At 44.2% G+C, this 26,163-nt stretch overlaps 1 protein-coding gene across 2 annotated transcripts in view; it reads right to left on the reverse strand.

The window, feature by feature from the left end:
- The window catches only part of PRKCA (protein kinase C alpha), a 408,132-nt gene that overhangs the window by 167,483 nt on the left and 214,486 nt on the right, over nucleotides 1-26,163 (reverse strand). The gene's annotated exons all lie outside the window — the stretch shown is intronic.

The raw sequence follows: 26,163 nt of genomic DNA on the forward strand, positions 1-26,163 counted from the left end.
CAGGAGAAGGAACCTTCTGGTGCAAACTGGAGGCTGCCCATCCTGAAACCACTGAGCAAGAGCTCCAGGTTTCTGCCAGTGCGATTCTGTTTGCTTTCATTTTGTACAGGAAATCCCACATTATAACCCTGGAACTACAATTAATATTTCGCTTTAAGTCTTTCAGCTAAAGCTGGGATTAAAGTTCAGGCAGAGGCTAGGTGGGTGCCTCAGAGAACAGGCCTCCTGGGGGCCTGCGGGTTGAGAAAGGGAAAGGTCGAGGGATGTAAATGGAGAAGACACAAGGCACACTTAACTTGAGAGCCGCTCCCTGCCCCCCCCCCACCCCGCCTCAGTGCCCTGAGAGCCACACAGATGCTGCTGTCCTCTGCAGACACTGGCCACACACCAGACTCCTGACGCTGCAGAGCTCTCTGTGGAATCCAGGCTGAGTCAGGAGGACGTTCTGAGTCCCTACGCTTTACTCCCGTTTACTCCCATTACACAGATAGGCAACTGAGGCTGAAAGGGTAAGGAACTGCTGGAGGTCACACGTCTAGTAAGTTTTGAGGCCACAATCACAATCAGGTCTTTTTACTTGTAAAGCCTCCATTCTCTTTGCTGGGGAACCAGTCTTTTTAGATTGCTTTCTGTAGGGGGAAAAAAAAATGCCAAAAGAACTGTATGGTAATCCTATCTAAAATGCACTAAAACCCATATGGTCACATATGTGTTTCTTTCAGTCATTGACTTATCTCAAGTGCTTGGCGTACATACAGTAGGTGCCTAATAAACATGAGCTGAATGATATACTTAAAGGAACATGGTAGACAAAGGCCAAGTGCTACTTTTTTCTAACAGCACTGTCTAACAGAAATATAATGTGAGCCACGTGAATACTTTTAAATTTTTCTAGTGGCCACATTTAAAAAGGAAAAAGAAAGCATTACAATTTTATTCCATGTATCTAAAATACTATATTCCATACATAATCAGTGCAAGAAATTATCCATGGTATTTTATACCCTTCTGCTTATGCTAAATCTTGGCAATCTGATATGTATTTTTCATGGGACAGAACAGACATCTCCATTCATACCAGTCATATCACCAGGGCTCCATGACCTCGTGGGTTCTGTGGCTCCTTGATGGGACAGCACAATTTGGAGTCTGGATCAATCAGACCCGAAGTCAATGGGGCAAAGAGAGTAACACTGTTCGTGACCTTTCCTACCTTATGATGTTAATGGTCAAATATGTAGAAAACTGAAAATTTTAAAAAGCTTACAGAACTTGGAAGCAACCAAGATGTCCCTCAGTAGGTGAATGGATAAACTGTGGTACCTCCAAATGATGTGTCATTCAATGATAAAAAGAAATGAGCTACTAAGTCATGAAAAGATATGGAGGAACCTGAAACATATATTACTAAGTGAAAGAAGCCAATTTGAAAAGGCTGCACACTGTATGATTTCAGTTATGTGACATTCTAGAAAAGGCAAAACTATGGCATGAGTACGAAGATCAGCGGTGGCCAGGGGTTCAGAGGAGAGAGAGATGAACAGGCAAAGCACAGAGGACTTTTTGGGCAGTGAAAATACCCTGTATACTACAACGATGGATATATGTCAAATCTACATATCTGTCCAAATCCATAGAGCTATACATCACAAAGAGTGAACCCTAATGCAAACTACCTAATGTAAATGGACTTTAGTTAATAATATACCAATATTGATTGATTCATCAATTATAACAGAGTATGATACTAATGCAAGTTGTTAATAATACAGAAAATTGTGTGTTGAAGGAGGTGGCAATATGGGAACTTTGTACTTCTCTCTCAATTGTTCTATAAACCTAAAACAACTGCTCTTAGAAATAGTCTATTAATATTTAAAACAGCTTACAAGAGGAAATAGTTGCCACAGTTGCTGGACCTTGAACCAGAAATCATGGAGAAGGGTCGTTTCATTCTGAACAAAAGAAACCATTCAGTATAAAAATTGACCAAGCTGCCTGACCTGTGGTGGCGCAGTGGATAAAGCGTCGACCTGGAACCCGAGGTCACCGGTTAGAAACCCTGCACTTGTCTGGTCAAGGCACAAATGGGAGTTGATACTTCCTGCTTCTCCCCCCTTCTCTCTCTCTCATTCTCTCTCCTCTCTAAAATGAATTTTAAAAAATTGACTAAGCTAATTAACTTATGGGCACTCACTCTATCCATAGAGTAGGTAATACAAGATAGATACATGTCAGCCATTCACAGTGACTCCCAGGAGGGAGCCAGTTCAAATCCTGGCTCTGATGCTTGTAACCAGCTGAGTGCCTTGGGCAACTCTTCCCTCTGTCTTCATTTTGATTATCTCTAAAATGGAGATGATGACAGAACCTTTTATTTGAAGCATTTCTCACAAGGATTGGCATGTCATATTTTTTTTAATGTTACTTATTATTTTCACGTGTACTGGAATATCTGTTGTTGTTATTGTTTTCACATACACTGGAATATCTGAGAACACCAAAGGCTAGTAGTAGGACCCAGAAAAAATGCTGAGTGACCTACTGATAAGGGAAGAAATGGGTCCCTTGCATGGCTTTCCTTCCATTTGTCCTCATCATGCTCTGGGTTCCTTCAAGGTCTCCCTTCCAGACTGCTCTAAACAGATCTCAGTAACTGCTATCTCCCTCCCAGAGCTTTAAACAAGAAGGAGAGTATGGGGGCTGGCAAAATATTAAATAGTTCACCAATTGCCTGACCTGTGGTGGCGCAGTGGATAAAGCGTCAACCTGGAAACGCTGAGGTTGCCGGTTCAAAACCCTGGGCTTGCCTGGTCAAGGCACATATGGGAGTTGATGCTTCCTGCTCCTCCCCCCCCTCCCTTCTCTATAATAAATAAATAAAATCTTAAAAAAATAAAATAAAATAAATAGTTCACCAACATTTCCAGGGTAGAACCCTTCTGAATTAGGGCAGAGAAGACCTACAGATACAGCTATTCTTTTGTTGTTTTATTTATAATTTTTTTGTTTTAAAATACGTATGTAACCAAGTTTGCTATTTTAGTCATTTTTAAGTGTACAGTTCAGTGACATTAAGTGCATTCACACTGCTGGGCAATCACCTCCACTGTCTATCTCCCGAGCTTTTCATCTTTCCATTGAAAGCTCTTTATCAAGTAAACATTAAGTCTTCATTCCCCTCTCCCCTGCCCCAGCCCTGGCAAGCACTGCTCTGCCTCTAAGAATTTGACTGTTAGGTATGTCCTATAAGTGGAATCATACAGTATTCATCCTTTTGCGACTGGCCTTTTTACTTAGTGTGATGTCTTCAAGGTTCATCCATGTTGTAGCATGTGTCAGAATGCCCTTCCTTTATTATTATTTTTTATTTATTTTTTTAGTAAAGGGAAGAAAGAGATAGTGACAAACAAGACAGGAAGGGAGAGAGATGAGAAGCACCAACTCGTAGTTGTAGAACCTTAGTTGTTCACTGATTGCTTTCTCATATGTGCCTTGACCAGGAGGCTCCAGCTGAACCAGTTACCCCTTGTTCAAGCCAGTGACTTTGGGCTTAAGTCAGCAACCACAGGGTCATGTCTATGATCCCACGCTGAAGCCAGGGACCCCGCGCTCAAGCTATTGAGCTCAGGGTTTTGAACCTGGATCCTCAGTATCCCAGGTCAGCACTCTGTCCACTGCACCACCGCCTGGTCAGGCTGCCCTTCCTTTTTAATGCTTAGTAGTATTCCACTGTATGGATAGACCATATTTGCTTTACCCATTCATTCACTGATGGACACTTGGGCTGCTTCTACCCTTTGCCTCTTGTGACTAATGCTTCTATAAACAAAGATGTGCAAATATCTCAATACCCTACTTTATTTCTTTGGGTATATACCCCCATCCCTGGGTGTGGAAATGACACTCAGTGAATGAAAATATAAGGTCTACAGGATTTGCTCTCTTCAGATGAAAAGACATACATTCTCAGTGGCAGGATTAAAGCCAACCCAGTTTAAAGGTAAAATGTGGCTCTCTCTGCCTGTTTACTTGTGATCTTTTTAACTCAAAGAGCTGTACTCCAGTTCAGTTTCACAAACTGACAAGGAAGATGGATTTCTTCATTACAACAGGATAATAAATTCTGTATTCAAAATTTTAGACTCCAGCTCCATCGGTAAACCCAAGACCTTTCATTAATCTTGACTGAATTAAAAAGCATGTGAAAATTACTGTTTTTGCACATCTAACCTGCTACCACTTTATCAGATTAATCTCATCAGTCTAATTTAACAGGCTTCAGAATCATTTAAAATGTCAAGTTTTAAGGGAAACAGTAGCTCTTGTTCCCTTCCTGCTGGCCCACCTTCTCACACAGTTGTCTTGTTAGTACTTCAAACCCCAGCAGCCTTTGACTGAATCAATATTTAAATGTGGAAATTTCCAAGGGAAACCTGAGAGGGACAGGAAGGGAGCAGAGAAAGTAAGCATTGCCTCAAGAAGACAGCAGACTATTTCCCTGGACCTATGACTGACTTCCTTAAGATGGAGGCCCAGGCAGGCTCTCAAACTCCTTAGGGCATCTCCTACCTGTCAGGACTGAGGTCCTCAGCCAAGTTTGCTCAGAATTACCCCAAGTGCTTTGAAAACCTCCAAGACCTGGTGCTAACCCAGACCACATGGAAGAAAAATGCCAGAGAAGGGGACAGATAATATTTTTAAGTTCTTCAAGTACCGCCTGAATTAAAAACAAAACAAAACAAGACACAGAGCTGGGAGGAAATTCAGACTTTGTCTGAATGGTGTTACACTGCTTACAATGGCTTCTCTGTGCACTATGTCATTTGAGCCTCTCCACAAGGCAGTATGGTCAGATGGGCTCATGCTATCATGCCCGTTTCTCGGGTGGGGAGAAGGAGATCCTGAGAGCTCAGATGACCTGCCTAGCGTCCCACAGCTGATTCGCAGCTGCACTGTGTGAGCCATTGCTCCTCCCTTGACATTAGGCGGCTCCACAACTTGGAAAAACTTTCTGGGAAATATCAGAAATCCCCCTCTACAGGCTATACAGGTGATGGGCTTGAAATGCAGGCAACCTTTTTAGTTTTCCTGAGCCTGACTAGCAATACTTCTGGAATTCCTAATTTTTCATAAAATGGCTTCAACTTCAGTTTGCATTTTACATTGTAAATTGCATTCTCATTGGCTCATCTTCTTGATGCCCTTCGGACGTGGCGAAGCCCTCCTTGACAATTTCTATAGAGTCCTGATGTAACTGTTACACAATGCTCCTTGGCATTCGCAATGCAGCAGTCTTCTGCAAGTCTTTGGAGGGAGAGTCAGCCTCTGCCAAGCACGCCCACATTCTCAGCTCTCCAATTTGTAAACGACTGCTCTGCCACTTACATGGGAGAGAACATCCTCATTTATGGGGAATGGCCAGCATCCTAAATTAAACCTCTAACTCCAAATGTGAACCCGAAACCACTCAGCTGTGACACCCACCGCCATGTTTCAGAGCCCCTACCTCTGTGCAACAAGCCTCAGAGGGCTGTCCTACAGCTCAGAGATTATTAAAAGGGAAAATGACACTTAAAACACACTATAAATAGTGAACTCCAAAATCTAGCTGCCCCAGTGGCCAGAACTCATTAGATCTGAAACAGTTTGACTTCTCACATGAAAGTCTGGAGCTCAATTACCACAGTTCACATAATTCCACTTTTAGGCTGTTTACTTGAAACAATCCTAGGCTTGCTTTGTTTTTAGACTGGCTTAATCCTTAAATAAATTAATTCTGAAAGGATTTGTTAAAGTATACCCCAGAAGGATTATAATGAAGATTTGCAAAAGTATCACTCAAAATTCTCAGGAAGAGAAGGGTTGTTTCTGCTGACAGTTTTTCTCCAGCTCTGTCCCTCCCTAGTTGTATGTCTTTTAACGAACAATTCATAATCTCTCTGAGCCTCAGGTTCTTAAATGGAAAGACAAGGACACCAGGGGGCTTCTGGTTTGTCCCTGCTCAAACAATCGTTGATTCGAGGACTCTTTTGCCCCAACCATTTGTGGTCCAGAACGAGGACTGTAATAGATTCCAATGTGTGGGTCCCTGAGCTGTTCCCCTACAGCCCAGAGGGATGCTAATGGGAAGTGACAGCGAGGAAGGGTCCCTCCAGCACCAAGCTTCTGCTGAGCCTTGCTCAATTCTCGCTAGCATTGCTTCCGCTTTGCACTGGACCCATCCACTTCCTCTGACAACTTCAGACACTAATGGAAAAACACGCCCAGCCCAAGGTATGCCCGTCGGAGCTGCACAGCAGGATGGCCCACACCCGATCCATAACCCAACCTTGAGCTGTTCTTCACTTTCCTTCACTTTCCTCCACCCTCACAGCCACCACTCCAGGTGTGGGCTTTACTTTCACCTGAGCAACTGCAGACACCCCCCTGCCATTCTTACGGTCTCTCCTGCCCATTCTCCCTTTTCCCTTATCCCAGGCTGTAGTCAGGGTCATCTTTTTGATCATCTCCCTCCCGCCACTTCCTGTCTCTGCCATATCGCTCCTCTGTGCCCAGAATGCGCAGGCCCACTAACAAGCTCCTTTCTTCCTGGAATGTATTCTCCTCTGCTCTCCCCTAGATGGTTCTAGACATCCCATGAGTCTCAGCGTCAAGGTCCAATCCTTGCAAAGCTGTGCCCGCCGTCCAAAAGAAGCAAGCCGTTCTCTCTTATTCCCTATCAGTGTACCTCACGTTTTTGGCTTCTGAGGCGCCTCGTATGACTTGAATATATCTGTGTGCATCCTTGTTTGCTTCAGTCTCCTCAATTAGACCACAGAAGGGGAAATGTCTATGTTTCAGTGTCTACAGAATGCCCAGCATGTAGTTGCTGTTACATGAACATCTGGTATGTGAATGAACCACCAACCAAACTAACCATCCACCCCAGCTAAGGGAGCCAGCCACGTTTCATGAGAACTTCTGGGTGCACAGCCATTTCCTGTGTTGGCTAGGGCCATTAAGTCTTAAATATTTCAGAAGTTTGGCAGGCAAGGGCTTTATCCTGAAGCAAAAGTTGCATCACAAGGCTCCCCAGATGCTGGCAAATGAATGTACATGCTGGAAGGCTTCTGGGATGCAGGAAGAGGGTGCCTTCCGCCACCTGCCTATTCAGAGCCTGGGCCTGCACGTTGGTATCTAACCTGGCATCTTGGGGCATCGATCTGCATATGAACTCAAAACATCACTCTCTGGCACACAGGCCTGTAAAAACCTACCAAGGTGGGTCTCACCATTTAGTAGGGAAAAAATACTGGAAAAAAATCCCCCAAATTTTGAAATTATGAGATGAAAAACCATTGCGTTTACTGAAGAAATCTCTGTGGGCTTTACTACAATGTACCCTGAAAGAGGTATTAACCGTTGCTAAAATTGTTTAAAAAGCCCCCCACCCCATACAAACATAAAGCATATTTTAGAATTTATTCGATGAAGAGAATTGTTAAACCCAGGATTATACTGAATGCATGCATTTGAAAATCTTCATGAGTAATCTTTCCCCCCCTAATTTTAAGACTTGCATAACCCATTAGTCCATGTACATCATTTTCTGTGTCAGATTCCACACCCATTCAAAGACTAACTATGGGAGCATGAGCGATATGTCTAAGAAATGTCAAGCAGGAAACTGCTATTGTAAATAGGGTGTATGAATAAAATATAATGAACAATTTTGGAATTGTAATTTGTATCAAGTTGTCTTTGTGCAACTTGCTTCACGGAGAAGTGTCTCTGAATAATTCATTATGTATCTTCCCCAAGTATCTTAAAAAAAAAAAGAATCAGAGACACTGTAGATAATATTCTATCCCTGAAATGAGTCCTACTCATCCCTTTTCCTACCATTGAAATGATGCCCCTGGAAGCAGAGAGGGAAGGAAGTCACTCACTCGTTCTTGAATAGCTCTGGCGACCAGAGGCTTAGGACTTTCTGAACCCATCTAGTCCAGCCCACAAGCTGCTGGGCTTCCCTCTTCCCCACCGTGGTTCTGCCTGGTCCTTCCTTAGTGAGTATCCAGGAACACACCCAACTGCCTAAGTGCCTAAAGGCAGCTTTGAACTCTTTCAATTTGCTCTTCCTCCAGTTAAATATTTCCATTTTTAGCTCCAGGAGTCCACTCTCCAATCATCTCTTTGAATAATGTCTTAGGAACTAAAATGGAATTGAATCACTTTTGTCACCTAATGCCCAGGAAACTATAGGTCTTGACTTAAGAAACACTACTCTTGGGAACACAAGAGGGGACTCCTTTGGTCTACGCCTCCAGGTGTGGATGCATATTAAATAGATGTTTTCCAGCGATAAAAACTAAACTTTGGATTTTTAACGTGCCTTTCAGGAAAGACCCAAATGTGTTCAAAGCGAAGAGCCTCCAGGCTGTAAACAGAAACGCGATGCCCAGGGGTGTTCTTGTGAGCAGAGACTGCTCAGCTGAAAAGAACCCCAGCGGCAGGCAGAGGCTCCCGACCGCCCTCCAGAGCCGGGCGGAGCAATGTGAGCGCCTTCCTCTGCACAGCACACTTTTCTTAAGAAAAGGCAGTAGCAATTGAAAATTCATTTGGCAAAACAAATAAAGAAGGCTCTATATGTAATGAAAGAAAATTAGTTGCAATCACCGCCAAGGTATGACAAAAAAAAAATACTCCAGGAATTCTTCTTGGATTCCACACATTTTTTTTATCTTATATGGAACCTTGGAGGAAAACCCTTCACCTAAAAAAAAAGTCTGAAATTACTACTGAAACAGTTTGTCAATGGTCATAGTTCAGAACAGATGTGCCAGTATAAATAATAATAATAATAAATCCAAAGACTTGTTCCTGTAACTCAAATCAGAGTCTGGGTGGAGTGGTCTCTGGTAGCGTAAGTGGTTCTTAAAGAATCCATTAGTCTACAAGTCACCACACTGCCTAGACATTTCTCAGATGAAGTTAGAAACTAGGGTTTTCACAAGATGTTAAAAACAAACAAACAAACAAACAAACAAACAAGATGTTGCATCCCAGAAGGAACATTTTATAAGACATTTGTAAAGAGTATCCACCACGTTGGGTGGGGAGGAAGCAATCTTGCTTCTCCGTCCAAAGGTACCCAAGTGGCATGGGGGACGGAGCAACACAAAAGAAAGTTCAGAAAGCATTTCTCCACCAGGACTCTGCAACATGGCAGAAAAAGCACGCTCTCGGTGCTGAGGGATCTGTGTGTGGCGATTTCCGTACAGGAGGTCTCAGGGGTGCTGCAGCTAAGACATCAGCTATGCAAAAAGGGTGACACACATTCTACATGGCTCTGCCTCCACCTACCATGTCTACCAATCTAGAAGGAAGAAAAGCCCTTCCTGAGTACCTGTTACATTTAAAATACTGTGCTGGCTTTTCAGTAAAATATAATCCCTGCCTTTAAAGAGTTCACAGTCTATGTAAGGAGACAACTGTGTGATCACAAGCATTATGTGATGGTATCAACACAATACTGTAAGTGTTCAGAGGCAACAGATAGTCTCAACTGGCTGGTCCACTCCTGTAGCGAGGAGAAAGCTCCCCTTCAACAGACTGCACAGCTTGGGGAGCCAAGAGGGAGGAAGTAGCTAAAAACAGGGCAGCAGATGTCACAACCAAACTACCTTCATTCGCAACCATCTATTTACTTTGTTAGGGGCCAAAAAAAAATTTTTTTTAATCCTTTAATATAAAATATCATCTTGCCTTTGGAGAATGGGTAGGACTGAAAAGGTAGAAATGGACCCAGCAATATCAGAAGGAAGTATTCTAGGAACAGGATGGGCAGAAAAGACTCATGGAAGTGTATTCTTCCAGCCCAAAGCTTAAAGCATGGGTCCTGACGGGAACCAGAAAATGTCACAGCATGGTTGCTAAAGGGAGCCCTAAGAAACTTCTAGGGCAAGGATGTTTTATGTAGGCTTTCTGACACACAGCCTGCGTTTCCATGGCTCCAGGTTCACACTTTTTCCAAATCCAAATGAGTTCAAAGCAGCCTTTCTGAAAAGTCTTCTCCTCCTGACCACGGGAGGCTTCCCTGGGGTTCCTCTCCACACAGTGTCAAGTGTCTTGCTTCCTCTGCTCCTCCCACATGATGCACACACTCTACTGATGAGCCTGGTACTTCTTACCTCTGTTATTGATACTTTCATCGCCTCAGGTCCCATCCCAGCTTGTGAATCATTTCAGGTCTCCATTGGCCTGTCCAAATTCTATCCCAAGCCTGAAGCTTACCCATGAACCTCCGAGACGCCTCTCCAGCTCCCTGCAACCACATCATTCACCTTCTGAATGAGTCTGACGACGGCATACGCTTTCCTATGTTCAACCAGGTATGGGGCACACAGAGGCCAGATGCTGCCTGTCTGAGAGGTTTAAGGCACATCGGAAGCACAAGGCAAGAGGCCATTTGTATGGAAAAGCCACTGGAAACAGCTTGGGTGGGCCTCCAAGTTAGGTGGGGTGGAGTTTCAGGGAGTAGCCAGGATGAACCATATGAGCCAGGCTGATGGAAACTCAGACATGATGCCCGCCTGCCCACTCTGTGGTGGGGAAGGGAGGGGGAGGGTGTCACATAAAAGGACCAATGGCTTCTGCCAGCTCTTGCCCTCATGCTCAACAATCAAGTTCCTCTCTGTAGTAGTTCCAGGTGCCTTTCAAGCTGCTGCCCCAGCACTGGGGCTCAGAGAGAGTGAGTCAGAGTAAATTCATGCCAGGCCTTTTAGGAGGAGCTGCCTGGAACTCCAGCAGCCCTCTGTCTCCCTCAGCCACAAGCCCCACTGGTTTTTATAGCTGGAAGTTCCAGGAACTTCTCTTCCTGGCTCTGGGACCTCCTCGCTCCTCAGGGGCAAAATCCACAGTCAAGGTATCCCAGCTAATTTTAAATCACTGCATGTGGGGGTGGGACCATCCTGTTCCGTGTCTCCACCCTCCTACTAGTCTCAATGTGGCTTCTTCTCTATATCCCTAGTTATAGGACTCCCATTCAGCCATAGTTCAGGTGCTTCTGAATGATGGCTGTTCTGTAGTTTAGTTGTAATTCTGATGTGGCTGTGGGAGGATTCGAGTACTACGTTTACCTATGCTGCTTCTGACCAAATGTCTAAAACATTTATTGTTCAAAAAGCCACTACAGCCTGGCCGTTTGGCTCAGTGGTAGAGCATTGGCCTGGTGTGCAGGAGTCCCGGGTTCGATTCCCGGCCAGAGCACACAGGAGAAGCGATCATCGGCTTCTCCACCCCTCCCCCTCTCCTTCCTCTCTGTCTCTCTCTTCCCCTCCCGCAGCCAAGGCTCCATTGGAGCAGAGTTTGCCGGGTGCGGAGGATGGCTCTGTGGCCTCTGCCTCAGGCGCTAGAATGGCTCTGATTGCGGCAGAGCGACACCCCAGATGGGCAGAGCATCGGCCCCTGGTGGGCATGCCGGGTGGATCCCGCTCGGGCGCATGCGGGAGTCTATCTGACTACCTCCCCGTTTCCAACATCGGAAAAATACATTAAAAAAAAAGCCACTACATTTTGGGGTGATCTGTTATACACCAATATACAATTGATTGAACTGCCACATAACTCATAATTTATGTGCTTTAAAATAGAAAGGGCTGGCCCAGGCTGAATGACTCAATTGGTTAGATTAGAGGTAGTCAACCTTTTTATACCTACCACCCACTTTTGTACCTCAGTTAGTAGTAAAATTTTCTAACCACCCACCTGTCCACTGTAATGGTGATTTATAAAGTAAGGAAGTAACTTTACTTTATAAAATTTATAAAGCAGAGTTATAGCAAGTTAAAGCATATAATAATAACTACTTACCAAGTACTTTATGTTGGATTTTTGCTAAGTTTGGCAGAATAAATCTTTATAAAACAACTTATTATAGTTAAATCTATCATTTTATTTATACTTTGGTTGCTCTACTACTGCCCACCATGAAAGCTGGAACACCCACTAGTAGGCAGTAGGGACCAGGTTGACTACCACTGGGTTAGAGCATCATTCCAAAGCACAGAGGTTGCCAGTTCCGGTTCGATCCTTGGTCAGATCAATGTTCCCTTCCCTCTCTCTCTCTCTCTTTCTCTCTCTCTCTCCCCTTCTTCTCTCTCTAAAATCAATAAAATAAACATTAAAAAAATAAAATAGAAGGAACTGCTTAATAAGAGCTGTAGTTGGTAACAAAAGATAGTCATAAAATCCAAACACAAAATAACAACTCTTACATTCACATGAGAATAAAAAACTGTCGGCGCTTTGTGCGAAGGACAGGGTGTCTCTTTTCCCTTCGCACCCACACGTGCATGCACAGTGGGGCAGACAAAGAGTGGCTGGCCCATGTCGGCAGGGGGCTCTCATGAGGGCGTTGCTTCCTTATTCAGCTTGGAGAAATCTTTCCCATCTCTGTTGCTAAAGGCTTCTCCAGGCCACAACAGAACTTTCAATGGTCAGGAGAGCCACATTTTGCTCAGAAACTCACCATGGATTTCCCAAGGACCTGCAGCAGGGGACCTCCCCAAGGGGAGCCTCTGTGATACAAGGTTGAGACAGAAGCAGAAGATGATCCAAGGCCATCAGTTTTAGTCACGTGATCGCCCTTTCTTGGCTTAGACTCTTCACCCAAAGAAAAAAATGTGAAACCCAGCACACATCAGAAAGGCACGTTTCTACCAGAGACACTGAGAAATCCCCAATATAGCAGGCCTGGATATTCTTTCACGTTGTTCCAAATGGAAATGTAAGAACATAAGGGTCTCCAGAACCTCCCTAAAGAGAAACATGTGAGGAGGTTCAGAGGAATTCCTTAACTGGGGGCAGGTGGTTGTCTGCGGGGAGAGGTGCTTCCAGACATGTCTTTGCTGTTGGACTTCAGCCCCCCTTTCCCATTTTGTCTGTGCTCAGAGGGAAGTCCATCTGTACCATCACTAGTAAGATGCACAATCCATCTGCCCCATGACTCATACGAGGTGAATAAAAAGATGGCAGCATAGGGCACATTTAAGGTTTTCTTCCTTAGAACTAAGATGTAAAATTCTCAGAAGGAAGAGCCAGCACCGCTTGTTTTTCTTCTCATTACCAAGTGGTGTGCATTCCAACCAAATACTTTAAATAATTTGGGTTAGAAGCACCACCAGAGGAAGTCCAAATGGAACCCACACAACTACTGAGTATCGATTTGCACGGCGTTTGTTTTCTCTGCCCCCTTTTCGGTGCTGACTGAAAGCAGGTGGCGAGAAGACAGTTGAATCCACTGTCGCCCACCTCCTGGGGTCTGGGGTGGCATCATCCTTCTCTGCCTGAGATTTCCATTTCCTGAGAGAGGTCTGGGCCTCCAGGGAATCTTATTCCAGAGAAGAAGGGAACAGTCAGCTGGGCTGTGTGAGAAGACCCTGGCCAATTCTCATCTACCTGTCAGCATCAGCAACAGAGGCAAATGACCGTTTTATGTAGTAAGGCTTGCTTTTGGTTTGGTGTATTTTAAACTAATGTGTGTACAGATATTTCTAAACTGTCTGCAAGTACCTTACTTTCTTAAACAGAATAAGTGAGTATAATTAAACATTTTCTCAGTGATCACCATGATGCCCCCAAATCAGTGTGTCTCATATTCTGGTCCATTGCGATGAGGTTTGTGAGCTATACAGGGCTTTTGTTTCTATACTAGTGGCCTTGAACAATCTCATTTCTTTGCAATTATTGGGCCTGCTGAACTTTAGTCCTGTTCTCAGTAAGTCTATCATCTCCCTGCCCTGTTTTCTGCTCCTGACACTTGACACAGGAAGCCAGAGTGTGGGCTTGTTATGGGGAGTGGACTTTGGGTGCTGGCAATGTCTACAGTGTAGGGTGCACCGGGCTTCACTGTGGCACTATGGCTGTCCCAGTCCGACTCCTGCAGCACAGCGCTCTGTTGCCGCACGTGAATACCAGAGGGGCTGCAAGGCACTGATCTCTTTCAAATAACAAAGGGTGGGTGATATCATCAAAAGCCTTATCTCACAATAACGTGTTAATAACTTAGAGTTTCTCATTATATAAATAAAAAATTGAGTGGGGTTTTTGGTGAAAGAGCCTCATGGTGTTTAAACATTGTCATGAAACCAAGAGACATGGGCATTCTTTTGAACACTCACTTAGTACACTTGAACTGCTGGAAGGAAAATCTCCAATTATATTTTATATATAATCTTCGGTTCCAGTCACTGCTCAGAAACCTGCTGTCACAGAAAAGAAATGAGCAGGTGACCATTTACGAGGCAAAGTTTATAAAACGTCAGGTAAAAATCAAGCATATTGTATTGTGTTAAACATTTTACTAACTATAAACAAGAGTAGAAACTGGAAGTGTGTAACTTTGGCAACTGTGTGAAATAATAGGAGAATTTGACTTTAATTGGATGCCTACAGATGAAACAAAAGTTGACTCTTGAGCTGTAACTCCAAGGAATTTTAAAACTATTACATTTCCCAAATACAATTGTTTATTTAAAAGATCTCTTTGACTCATCAAATGCTATCTTGAAAATGCTACCCTCGTTCTGAGAACATGACATGCGCATGCTAGAGTAAATTGACCTGCCAAATATAATTTAAATTTAATATAACAAAAAAGATGCACTAATCTGTACTTCATCATTTACTAGCAGGCTGATATTTCTCAAGGAAAAAAACATAGCACTTCACCCACAATGAATGTTAAGTCTCTCCAATCTGCTCCCACTTACCTTTTCAGCCTTCCACCTCCTAACACAGACCTCTTCCATGGAACTCTGCCCAACAGTCATCATTTCTGAATAGTCCCCAAACTTACAACTTCTGTGTCTCTGCCCTGCTCCTTTGGCACCGCAGTGTCCCCTCATCCAAGTCTTATCGTAGCACCTTTCCTGGCCCTTCATACCTGCTCTTTTCCAAGAAGCTTTCTTTAGGCAGAAGCAATACCCCCCCCCCCCTCCCCGTTCTCACCTCCACAGCCCTCAGCACTTCCCATGCTCGGGCTTTATTATAGCATGTTCAGGGATTTACCAGTTGCCCATTTCCTGTCTCCATACAGGAAGCTCTTTAGACCAAGCACCACCACTGAATGTCCACAGAAACTAACATGAAACTTGGGCACATAATTATGCTAATAAATGTGACCTGAGTAAATTAACTGCCAACTGTATCATAGAAATCCTAGACATAATAAAAAGAGAAAAGAAAAGGTCCTATTTTTTAACACTGTCTAATATATTTCCTTATAACCCCTCTGTAATAATTTTAAAGCTAGGAAAAATGCTTGGCTTAACTCACTCTCTATAAACTCTTTAAATGTTAACTAGTAAGTTTTAAAAGCATGGAATGACTTTTTCTCCCCTGTGGCTTTATATAGAACTATAATAATTGCGACATGATCTTAGGGTCTCTATAAATGCCTGACACTAAACTCCCACGATGGGATTCCACGTGGTGCCTTATTATCACAGCCTCACATAGAACAAATATGGTCACTATAAAAATCTGCTTTGAGGCCCAAAAAATGATTTAGGGGCTCATGCAAGCTTACACCTTTGACATTTAATTGATACCCAACAGGCAGACACGGATGGAAAACCAGAACAGACTGAAAAGTTTTAGACAACCTAATTACACATTTTTACAGGAACCATGTTTTCCTGCACCCCCCGGAATAGATAAGTAAATATTGTAGAGAGTGGCAATATGGTTAATTTTCAGTATATCCAGTCACCTCACCGTGGCTTCTGTGCACAGCAGGCACCCGAGTCACGCAGGCATGCCCCAAGTGCTGCGAGGCCTGGACCAGAAGCCAGCCCTGCTTGGCATCTGTAATACCTCCTCTCAGAGCCCTGGCCGCCAGTTGCTGCCTCTGCATTTGCCTCTCTTTGGACAGGGGGGATTAGCTCTTCTACCTCTAAGTCCAGAAGGGCAAACCAGCTTTGAATGCCTCCCCCTCAACTGCTCTTTGTCTATTGCAAAAAATTAATTTAATCCAAAGAGGGGAAAAATAACAAGGGAGCTAAGCCTCCAAACTCTTTTTGATTTCCCTTGGCTCTGCAGAAGTTCGTCAGTCCCTTTTAAGAACAGGAGCCCGGGGGAGGGAGGCAGCTTCCACATGACCCCACTGAACCGCCATCTTTGGCTAACTCTCACCATCTCTGCAACGCAGACACAGCACACACAGATTCAAATGTGCTTAAAAACAAACCAACCCTCACTTTCTTTTTTTTTTTTACATTTATTGATTTTTGGGGGGGAGAGGGGGGAGGAAAGGAGGAAAAGAGAAAGAGAGAGAGAGAGAGAGAGAGAGAGAGAAAGAGGAGAAGCAGAAAGTATCTACTCTATAGTAGTTGCTTCTCGTATGTGCCTTGGTGGGGCAAGCCCAGGGATTCGAACCAGTGACCTCAGCATTCCAGGTCAATGTTTTATCCACTGTGCCAGCACAGGTCAGGCCAACCCTCACTTTCACATCTTGCTTTATCAAACTCTCTTAAAAGAACTATTACCAAAAAAACAAACAAACAAAAAAAGCCAGACTCTTCTGAGAGTCTCATCTAAACCTCTGCCCTCACCTGTAGCTACCATAGTCACTCCACTGCAATGTGATGGCCAGAGAAGAGATACAATGGGAAAGCAGGAGCAGCCACTCCCTACCTCTGCAGATTTTACTAAACCCTTGCACATACCTCACTTTATCTGGTTATTCACTGCAGGGTGGGATGGGAGTGGAGCTGCCTTTTTCTTTTCAGCGGAGAAAACCAAGGCTCAGAGTGAAATGCACAAGGAAACACATCTAGTGGATGTCAGACCTAGAGGTCACACAAGGTACTAATAACTACCATCAACTATACACGTGTCACAGGCGCTCATATTCAATCTCCAGAGGAGAGGTCTGCCAGCCCCCTTTTATAGAGAGGGGGACAAATGGAGACGTAGGAAGTGAAGGGGTCAGAGGAGCAACGGCAGAACTGGGGATCGGATGCAGGTGCAACAGACTCCACGGCCCACGTTCTAGAGACTGCAGATAATCCAGATGTGTCCAGCTCAGCGTGCCTTCCATGATGCCACAGCGTCTAACAGACGGCTGGAGGCCTCAGGGCCGCGAGACACCCAGGGCAACCCCTCCCCAGGCGCTGCTTCTGCCTGTAGCCCCCACCCGAGCAGCCTCCCCGCCAACTGCTCTGCGGTATTTATGAGATAGTCCCTGTTCTCAGAAGACGTCTGTCCTTAGATTATTCATCCCCCACCTCTACCCCCCCCCCCCCCAAGCAACACCAGCACAGGCTGTCCCTTCTGCACGCAGCCCTGTTTCGGCTCTGCAGTCCGTGTGTCCCTCTCCACCCCCTCCCTGACAGTCAGGGCTCCGACTTGGGCTGAACCTGTTCAGTACTGAATGTTACCCTTTGTCTCGAAGCCCCGGGCTGGCTCTGCTGGCTGGAAAGCCTGAACAACAATGATGAATCAGAGTGTTTATTTCTGAGGTTTTTCTCCAAGCTGCCTCTCTTCATCAACTCTTAAATAGCAGCATTCAAAGCTGCACAGACACTTCCAGAAGTTTGCTGGCCTGGGGTTCCCGGTGGGGAAAACTTGACCCCCCTGGCCAACAGGCATCGACTCCCAAACACCTTGTCTCATGGAGAGACACGAACAGAATTTCTCCAAGACAGGATGGGAGGCCGACATGTTTGAACTGATTTTCCAAATTATTTTCTAATCCCTCTGGTTGCATGAGCGATGCTGGCTTCCTATTTCTACGCATGGTGACCTTTCCTCAAACTGTTTCACGCTTCTCCCTCTTCTTTAATGGGTGCGACGGGAGACTGCAGACTTCCCTTCTGCGGACCACCGAGGGGAGCTGTGGGACCCCACACAGGCAGCCTCAGGCCCTCGCGTCTGCAGTCCAAGAACCATCAACGGGCACAATGTGGTGGTGGTTTGCAGATGTCACCCTCTCGTGTAAAGATGAACCATTCTTGTTAAAAGTGAAAGCTGAAATTCAATCACGGAATCATCAGGCTTGAGAAAGGAAAATGTAAGGATAACTCACAAACTAGAAATTTGTTTTTTCCTGTACCTTTGACTATTCACACGACAGAAAGGTATTCGCCACCTAAAAAATTCATTTATACACATACACACACACGCGTGCGCGCGCGCGCACTGGATGTTTTCAAAAATGCTGAAGAGTAGTTTTCCTTTTCTTTTTCCTTTTTTAAGGCAAAGGCAGTTTCGGGGCTAATACAACCAAACCAGAACCCCACAGTGACAATCTGACAAAGCTATACAGAAATACGACGGTGTCGAAAAGTGAGAGAGTCTTCACAAATTATTTTGTACATTTGTCTGTGCGAAGATGAGCTCAGATGAATGCTGAAGAGGTCAGGAGGGAGCTGACGGCTCTTTTTGGCAGCGTGTAAGAGAAAAGGACACAGTCTAGCAGTCTAACTCTTCCTGCGCCTGGGATGAGGTCACAGGGATAGATTCTAAGAGAGGCCCTGTGGGCAGAAATGACTGCCCTGCCCTTCTCTCCGGGAGCCTCCACATCCTGGGGCTTATCACACTTTCAAGTACTTTGCTACCCTGAATGCTTTCTGGCTACACATACAATTGTTTTGCCGTGGTACCCATTCCAGCCTGGGACAGGACAGGCTAGAGTCCCCAATGCCACTGATATCCATACTTGGACCAGGAAAGTATTGACAACCATGGGTGAGGCTGCAAAATAACTGTTGTCACTGCCCTGGCCTGATAGCTCGGTTGGAGTATTGCCCCGATGTGCAAACGTTGTGGGTTTTATCCCTAGTCCAGGCACAAACAGGAACAGATCAATGTTTCTCTCTCTCTCTCTCTCTCTCTCTCTTTCTCCCCCCACCCCAATCTCAAAATCAAATTAATCAATTAAAAACAATAACAGTTGCTGCCATTTACTATCTGCCGGACATTCTCCTGGATATTTTAGGTTTCTGCATTATTCAATTGTCATAACCCCAGGGTTGGTATTATTTCTGCCATTTTGCTGAATAAGAAATGAAGGCCCCAAGAGGTGAAGTGACTCTTAAAGACACCCATCTCCAGGTGACCGGTGGAGCACACCCTGCTCCCCAGGTGAAGGCTTCGGTAACAGCTAGGAAAAGAGACATCATGGGAAGACCCCTAGAAATGAAGGCACTCTTTTTACTCAACGGAAACATAAACATTTAAGAACTTGGGAAATGGGGACACATAGAATTATCTCAGTGTTGTTCAGGGACACTGATGTACTCTCCTAGGCAAAGAGAAGATGAGATGATTGGTCTCACACATACTGAAGAGAGTTCCCTTGGAATTGTACCTCCTGGCTTTTCCCAGTGATACATAAAGATTCAAATGGCATCTGACCCAAGGGAAAACCTACCAATACAAAACCTTCCCAAGAAAGTTAGCTTTAAGTGGTACCCTACACACGCAATCTAAAGAACTCCAACCACAGACCACATCAAATCACAAGGAGCACTTAGTGTTTCAGGATTTAGTTGTGACTCTGCCCACCACACTTCCAAAAACCCATCATCGTGGGAGCAACAGAGCTCTACGAACTGAGAGTCCATTTCAGTATTTGTTTTACTTCTCAATGGCCCTTACCTACATGATTATGCTACGTGTTGCCCCAAATACATTTTTCCATAAGTTACGGCAGCGATTTTCAACCTTTTTTCATCTCATGACATACATAAACAAATTAATAAAATTCCGAGGCATACCAAAGAATATAGTTTACCAATCTGACAAAAAAGAAAAATATGTATGATTTTGATTCATTCATATCAGACAGCTAATGTTGTGTTGGCTGTTGTCATTTTCTTTTTTAACAATCTAAGGGAAAAGAGGTCAGTGCCCTAACTAAATAGCTAGATATCAAATGTTTAAAAAACTCTTGTGGCACACTGGTTGAGTTACAGTAATAATTCAATTTGGTGAAGGGGGCATGAGTGAACTATTGTTCTCAAAAGGGAAAAAAAGAAGAATTTGAGAACACTGTAGCTTTCTGCCACCTCCAATTTTGGGCAGAGAAGAGTTCTCAATGTCTGGGTGCATGCTCAGTTGCTATCAATAAAAAGCTTCAGAAGCACGAGGGGTGGGGCCATTCCCTGAGAATCAAGATTAGGAGGAAGAGTTGGAGTTCAGAGAAGGAATTACTGAAACCGTAAAGCAGAGATGCTACTGACTTACTGGGGTGAACTGCAGAAGGAATGCCTAGGTCCATATGATCAATTTGGTGTAGGGATTTCAGCAGTGGGTTTCTTGAAGGCAGGTCCAAGTCCTTCCCCTCCATTGACCCAGCACCCATTGCAGAGAATGGTCTCATATGGTTTTCAATTCAACAGATGCAAGAGGATAAAGGGACTGGTGACTAGACAACCATCCCTCTCCCTGCATCGGTCCCAGAGACATCCACAGGAATATCCCGTGATCCACGATAGTAAACTCTAATTTCCATGGGGGAAGAGCAGTTAGAGCTGTCTTGTTAGCCCTGCCTACTAATATCAATGGTAATGATAGTGATGATCACCACCACTGTTCACTGGACACCCGATACACATTTTGAATTGTTGTAAGCATCCATAAGTCCTCACCACAGCCCTATGACAAAGCACTGTCATCATCCACATTTTACAGAAGAGAAAAGTGAGGCATAGAGTTTAAGTGAATTTCCCCAGGTCAAAGAGCTAGCAAGCAGCAGAACAGGGATGTGCATACAGAGCCCAAATTTCAGTCATCATCCTGCACAGCCTGGAGCACTGCACGTACCCAAGGAAAGAATGTTTAAAAAAACAAAAATCCCAGACAAGCAGCTTGGATATTCTGTTCCATTTCAGTTTTGAATTTATGAGTGTCTTTTTCATGCTGGAGGCTCTCGGAACTGTGGTTCTTGCTTCTCTCTCTTCCTGGAACTCCCCAATGTGCCACTGTTCATTTCTGATTTTGTGGCTACAGGAAGTGAAAGGGGCAGACATGCTCAATCACCTGTCTACTTCTCTCGGGAGTTCTGTTCACAGGTGCTTCCGGTGGGAGGCTAGAACTAATGACTAAAATAAATAACAGCCACCACTTCCAATTATCTATGGATGCAAGGTCCCCTGGAAAAGCTTTTTCAGAGTGGCCACTCTTTTGGACTTTGGGATTGTTAGAAGAATTAAGCTGCTCTACCTTTGGAGAATGAATTCCTCTGCTCACCACTGCAAGAATAAAACCTAAAACCTTAAAACACAGAATCATAGAGAAGGGGGGGGGGGATCAAATTCTTCAATGTTATCCAAGTAGGTGGTTGGCAGGCTATAAAATTCATGTCCAGAATCGGTCTCAATAATCCAGGTCAGTGCTCAGTAATACTCTGGGCAGGAAGTGAGTCCGCCTTTCACACATACTTCCCTGTGTGCATGGTAAGCAGGACCAAACTGCTGCTAATCTCTAAAAACCTTGGAAATTTAGAACAGTAAAACCACAATAAAGGAGGGACCTTGGGACAACATAATCAATTTCATTTTGATTTGTCTTGCCCAATTTAAATGCCCAATATAGTTTTTGTCTTTGTTTTTATATAGACACATGTTCATCTCTAGACATGAACTTGCCTCCTCGACAAATAGAATCAGATAATGTCATCTTTGTGGCTTCTTTCACTTATAACTATTTCAAAGTTCATTCATGTTGTAGCATGTATCAGTACTTCACTCCTTTTTATGGCTAATATTCCACTCTAAGGATAGATTATATTTTACTTATCTATTTATCAGCTGATGGTCATTTGGGTTAGTTCTACTTTTTGGATATTTTGAATAATGTTGCCATGAACATTCAAGTACAAGTGTTTGTGTAGACATATGTTTTCACTTCTCTTGGATACATACCCAGGAGTGAAACTGCTAGGTCCCATGGTACTTACTCTGTTTAAACTTTTATTAATTAAATATGTAACATTTTAATTGAAAGCTATAGGTGGCAAGTTCAAATTAAGAATTTAACTATCATTTGTCAAGTATAAATTTACTTACCTCCAAAATAATCTATATTCCTAGATTATAAACTTCTCAAGGAAATTAGCCTGCATTTTATTCAACCTGCCCTTACATGTGCTCTATAAAAGTTTGACCTGAACAGATTCCAATGTGCCAGGAAAAGAAAAAAAGAAAAGGAACCCAGTTTTGTTTTTTTTTAATTCCAAATTCTACAGATTCTAGAGCTCCCACCTAGACCCCACCTGAAGGGGCAGAGACACAGGCCCTCCCACCCCTTTTCAACTCACTACTGTAGTAATGAAGATTTCTCGACTTAATTCCCAGTCTGTAACATGACGATGAAATAAGGTCAGTCTTGTCAAAGTCACAGAAAAACAGGACAAAAAAACTATATACATATCAATAATGTCTATGTTATTTGAAACGGACAGACCACCGACCCTGTTCCCCTGAAGACTAACCACAGAAGAAAAATCATGACTTGGGGACATTCCTGCTCCCAATAAAAACAATACAAGATGAGGAGACACCAGATCCTTCTCCACCTGGGAATGTGGCTTATTTGTATACATGTCAAGTAACTGATGGAAAAGCTGAACCTCCCTCATTCCTGGGGACACAGGTGTTCCTTTTTGGTAATATTCCAGAGGGTTTAAGGTACATTGCCTCTGAGTTGCAAAACTCTATTGGACCCCATTTAATGAAAGTTTTCTAACATGTATTGGACATTTCCCTGACCACTTAAAGGGACAGAAACAGGGAATGGAAGAAAGAGCTCAGTCCAGTGCCTGCTGGGAGCTAAACTTGGGGCAGAGCACTCATACGTTTGCCCTTTTAGGCCCTGAGACAAACCTTTGAAGGCACAGTGCTTAAATGTCTTCTTGGCAACGTGAGGTTCTTTCAGTGATAGTGGCTGCTGCTGTCGTGGTGGGGGTGGGATCAACACCCATTCCACAGCTCAGAGGGGGTGAGCAAGGAGCCCAAGGTCACAGGACCTAGAAGTGGAGAAGCTACTTCAAGCCAGGTCTTCTGAGTCTGAAGTTAACCCTGTTAAACACTGTTCTAATGACATCCAGATATTTTAATTGGCATTATTACCCTTCTTTGCCCAGACAGTATAATCTAATAGAGGCCATAATCTCATAGAACATTTCCCTGTGGGTTTCATTTTCCAATCTGTGTGTGTCTCTGTGGCTCTTCTGTGAATGAGCCTCCCTTGATCAATGGAGGATCTATTCAGATATCAGACAGCTGAATTCATGATGGAAGGTTCCAGCCAGCAGACGAGGAGCTTTGAGACATCCCTATTCTATCAGGGCATCTCAGTAGCATAACAACAGTGCTCATGTCCAAGACTGTGATTAGCAGCAGGCTGAGGGAACCGCAAGAAATAAATGCCAGGATTAGAAAAGTGGGACACATGCAAAAAATGGTTTTTAAAAGAAAAAGATGTCTGTAAAAAGCAGTGAGTTAAAACCCAGGGAAGAAACAGAAACCACGAGTCCATAAATTATCATGTACAGCGCAGGCAGAGCCAACAGCTCTCCAAGTCCAGGCAAGGAATCACCAGCCACAGGGGTGTGGAAGGAAAGGACAGCAAGGCTGACCGCCCAGCATGTCCTTGGCATGATGCGAGTTTTGGCCTAAGTCTTCCCTTTTGCTTACAGGTAGGCATTTTAGCATAAAGGAGAGTGAGCCAGGAAACTGGAGAGCCGGCCCGGATGACACAGGTGCCCCGCTGAGTGAGACCCTCTATAAAATGTGGGGATGGACTGCAAGAGTCCGGGCTCACAAGACTCCGAGTTCCTATCACGCTCTCTTGCTGTTGAGAGAACTGAAGACCATGGAGCAGTGGAAGGCCCACAGGAACTCAGAGGGAGGGACAGAGCAAACAAGGGCCAGCCACCAGCCACCAAGGAAAGGTCTCTGCGGCCCAGGTGGCTTGCAGAATCCCCTCAGGAGCTGTGTTGTGTGCCTCCCATCCTGGTGGGAGTGCACCCTGGAGAAGCCGGTCCCGCAGAGCTGAAGGGAACACCTGGCAGCATGAGAGGTCTATGGGCAGTGGGGGAGGGGATTTAAGTGCACAATACAGCAGGTTAAAGAAGCTGCCCTGTTTATGTTTCATCATCTGACCCTCAAGACATCGACATACTCCTTTTTCTGCCATGTGCTGGCTTGAGGTCAGAGCCCCTGGTATGAGGGGCACCATCGATCAACAGATGGCCTACTTACACTCAAGAATATTTTAAGTAGTCCTCATCTCTGGTGAGTTTCCTCCATCTGGCAAAATATGAGTGGCGTGAAAGTGGCAGAGCAGCTGGGCAGTGAGGCGTGGTTACAAGTGTGAATTCAAAAAGCGGACTGCCGGGGTCCGAGTCGTGGCTGTCACTCAGCACACCGTGCACGAGCTGCTAACCCTCACTCAGGCACAGCGTTAGCTGAGGAGCAAAGAGGACTGGAGCGCGCTCTCAGGGTCTGGGGAAGACTCAGGGACTCGTTAATGTCAAGAACCGAGGACGGTTCCTGGTACTTTAATACGTGTGCAGGAAATGCTCCGACTCTGACTTATGATCGTGCTGGTATAGGTAAATGTTGATGGTAAAGCACCCTTTGCACACTGGTCACACTGAAATTGAAATATACTCAAATTGTTAGCCTTTGGATCAATAAAATCAGCACACGCTACTTAAAAGCCTAGATTTGCCAAGTCCAAGTGGTCCTCCTTTATTTCATTGTCAATAATAGTAATCCAGGTATGGGCAATGGTGGGATTCATATAACTTAACAACCAGTTCTCTGCCCTAATGACCATTTTAAGTATAAAAAAATGATATACCAAAAGGTAGATTATTTAATACTTAAATAAGAATAATAAAAGAGGTACATAAAACTAGATCATATTATAAGAGTTTTAAAATAGTAATAAAAAATTTTAGATAATACCTGACAAAAAAACAATAAAACTGTTATTTAAGGTATTTCCATATTGCTTCTTGATTGGAGTCCTCACTTGCAATTTTTTTCACCTGTGGACAGAATGAACATTACTGCTGGTGCTTAGAATACGGTGTTGCACAGATAAATGTTAAGCAAGAGTAAGGAATGTAAATTTGTGATTTCTAAATCGGGCAGCTGCCCAGACGCCCACCTTAGAGAGAACCCTGATTACAAGTGCCACTTTAACAACCGGTTTGCCGAACTCAACACAAAATTAGGTTTCAGTTCTGCTGAATTGGTGTGAACTGGCTCAGTCCTACCACTGGGTATGGGTCAAATTATTATATCTTCGAGTTTATTTGCCCATGTCCCTCATGCTAGAAATTCATCATTCACACATTTGGCCCAAAGTTAAGAAAGATCAACCTGTAACTTTTCATATTCAGAATACAAAACTCCAGAAGTCAGACATTTAGGGATACAACAAAAGTCCCCTCATCCTGGGGAAGATTTACTAGCAATCAACAGAAGACAGTGGGATCTCCCTCATGCACCAGGGACCCCAACTGTGCCCTTTAGAAAGAACAGTAACAACTGAGCCCTGCACAGTTCCCGTCTACGGGGAAGGCACAAAGGTGCAACTTTGGCTCTGACACAAAACCCCAGACAGCTCCACTCGATAAGGAACCAGTCGAGGTCAGTGCCATCAAAACCAGTCATTTTCAAACTGGGGTGGTGGAAGTGGGGGGTGGCATCAGCAAAGGTCATGATCTTCATATTAACTCTAAATACAAAAAAACTTAAGACTGGAACTTAAAGCGCTGCCTCCGTCCTCTCCAGAGAGGGAGTGCTCAATACATACCGTATTTCCTTCCCCACGTATAAGATGTTCCCATGTATAAGACACACTTTAATTTTGGGGCCCAAAATTTGAAAATAAATGTATTACATAAAGTTATTGAACTCAAGTTTTATTCATCATGAAATTCATACAACTCCTCATCACTGTCAAAACTCCCATCCATTAGCTTGTCCTCATCTGTGTCTGATGACAAATCACTGTCTTCATATATTGCCTCGTCCTCAGTTCCATCTATGGCATTTGAAATGCCACAACCATTGTATAAGACGCACCCAGTTTTTAGACCCCAAATTTTTGGAAAAAGGGTGCATCTTATACCTGGGGAAACAGTACTTCTGTGTTAAA

This window comes from Saccopteryx leptura, chromosome 5, assembly GCF_036850995.1.
Source record: "Saccopteryx leptura isolate mSacLep1 chromosome 5, mSacLep1_pri_phased_curated, whole genome shotgun sequence".
NCBI classification, from domain to species: Eukaryota; Metazoa; Chordata; class Mammalia; order Chiroptera; family Emballonuridae; genus Saccopteryx; species Saccopteryx leptura.